Source organism: Corticium candelabrum, chromosome 3, assembly GCF_963422355.1.
Source record: "Corticium candelabrum chromosome 3, ooCorCand1.1, whole genome shotgun sequence".
Lineage (NCBI taxonomy): Eukaryota > Metazoa > Porifera > Homoscleromorpha > Homosclerophorida > Plakinidae > Corticium > Corticium candelabrum.
Genome location: NC_085087.1, coordinates 930,521 through 933,303, shown reverse-complemented (window position 1 = coordinate 933,303; position 2,783 = coordinate 930,521).

The window sequence follows — 2,783 nt, the reverse complement described above, 5'->3', positions numbered from 1 at the left end:
TCAAGTTTTACAATGTCTGGTCGGTCATCCGAGTTTAAGTAGTGATGTCTTGGCTCTCTCTCCTGTGTGGTATATGGAGTTCACTGAGACAGTCAGCCCAAACATTTGCAATATACTCATGACTCCAAACTGGGCCACCACCCACCTTGCATGTTAAAAGGTGATACACGATACCCACTGTCATCATGAACTGCTCCACACTGACATGAACTCAACCACTCCAAACAACAGAATGGCAAGCCCAACCTCAAATATGACGCCAAGCGATAAACGCAAGAATCAAGTGCGAAACACGTTGAGGTTGACACAGTATTGACCCAAACACTTGCACCTTTCCCATGTAAAGAGTCAATTCTGGCAGCATCTCTTGTTGACTTCACCTTACCACAAGACATAGATTCAAACAAATCATTAGATAGTCGCTTCTGTAATTTGCCACTTGCAGGTAAGTACTCAGTCAGTTCATTCAAAGGAATGAGGCTTTTTATGTCACAACTGTAGCAGATCCTGAAGATCCTTTCAAAAGCAAGTTCAAATCTATTGCTTCAACCCATGAGGCTAAGAAAGCACAAGCTGCTATAGATTTGACAGATTTTAGACCAAAATCACCTAGTTGGACTGGTAAAGTGGCTTGTTACAATGTCAAGACACTGGGTTGGTGATAAGATAGTAATCCGAAGAAAACTTTGCGCATCTGTAAATCATGAATTTCTGCTGCAAATGTTAGAAATTTGGAGGAACAACACAAGCTAAGTAATTCCATCGTGGAATGTGACAATACTTGAGCAATAACGAAGCGCTTTGAACATCATTCAAACCAGACACTGTCTGTCTGTCTGTCAATACATACACTTTTCATATTTGAATTAGGATACAATAGCAATGGCTAACTACGTTTGTCCTATGACAATAAAAGCAAGAGAAAACAACTAACAACTAAATACAATATATATATATATATATATATATATATATATATATATATATATATATTAACTACTCATTGGTTAAAAGGAATCACGTGATCTTTTTCTATAGAACATCTACAAGTCTGGGCACTTGGTCTGTCCCGACAAGGCATTACTGATTTTTCAAAAGTACATTGGCATTGCAACGTTGCAATTGAATGGCAATTCTTTGATCTTAATAGTCTTTAAACTCTGCACTGTTTGATTTTCCAAAGTCATCCTTTGATTGTTTTGACAAGTCATCTAAATAGGTCTGCCTTCTTGCCAATCTTTCAAAATGTCCCAAGACTAGTGGAACCACTCTCACAGACAACCCACCAGGATGTTTTTCTTTCTCATGGTGAGCCAACTTCCTATCTTCCCTTCTAGCAGAGGCTGCTCCTTCCATAGTGGCTGACGTTGGAAATATGTCCGAACTCCACAAATGAGCAAGTGCTATACCTAACTCTACATTTGGAACCAATACCAGTATCAAAAACAACAATGCCTGGGCGGCTGTCAGATGTAGCATATCTATCTTTTGGATTTTGTGTGTTGAATTTTGAGATCGCTTAGACACTCTGACCACACAGACATGATCGAGTCATGTGACCACACAGGACCGCCCCCTGTTTTGCATGCAGTCTGATGCTATCCGCTTGAGTCACCGATTGCTCGTCCACAGTCACATTTCTGAATATTATTGCACAAAGGCAAGGAAAGTCCAAGTCTCAGGTAAGCTACCACCCAAAATTTAGAGGGTTTAAGTGCGAGCTTCCCTGAAGTTGGAATAGCAGACAACCAAGAGCCTGCACCTTTGCCTTGCAGAGAGAAGTCTAGCGCCATCTCAAAGTGAAGTTGCATTCTCAATTAGGCAAGTACCTTCCATTTAGCATTTTCTTTTGAGAGCTTGTGCTGAAGCCTCTTTGACTCAGACAACATCTCGAATAAGGACTGGAATGGTGGTACAATTGAATTTAGTGTCTGACCTAGACAGATAAAAAAGGTGTTGACATGAGAACTTTGTCTATTTCGGGTTTATATCTGGAAAACGAACAGGCAATTCATTTAAAGAATAAGCCCACAAAGCCAGAAAGACTGATAAAGCAACTGACTGAACCAATGACATACCAAAACCACCATACTTGATTGGTTGGGTTGCTTGGTGCCATACGGTGTCATCTATTGAGTGCAACCAAGCAAAGTGGTAAATGTTGACCTTCATTGAAGATCGTGAAGATCAGCTGCTGACTTGAAAAGTTCTGGTGTCACTGAACGAGCTAAGTTATTAATTCAAGGAAAGCAACAACAGCATCTTTACTCCAAGATGTAACTGCTGTCGGTAATAATGGTAACAACGTAAAATGCAAGATGACATCCATCATCCAACTTGAGGACACAAACAAGCACCTAGATCATCTAAAATCTTGTGTTGTACAAAGATCTGTGTTTCGACTTCCATTGTTTATAGGAGAAGAAATATGGTCAACAGTTGTCTCAAGATTCAAATGACAAGACCTTGTCATTTGTTACCAACAGTATTGTTGATGCCTTACCACATACAGTCAATCCGAACAAGTACCAAAAGCAGACACCAGGAAATGTCCACTCAAACCTTGATGCATGTGTTGAACAATTGTTCTGTGTCACTAAAGACCAATCGATACACCTGGCATCACAATTCTGTTCTAGCAGCTCTAGTCGAGTACATTAAAAGGAATCTAGCTGATAGTTGGCAGATTACTGCTGATTTACCTGGACGGGTATATTCATTACCATCTGGTCTAGGAGCCATCACAGCATAACCAGACATAGTTGCTTGGTCCAAAACACCCA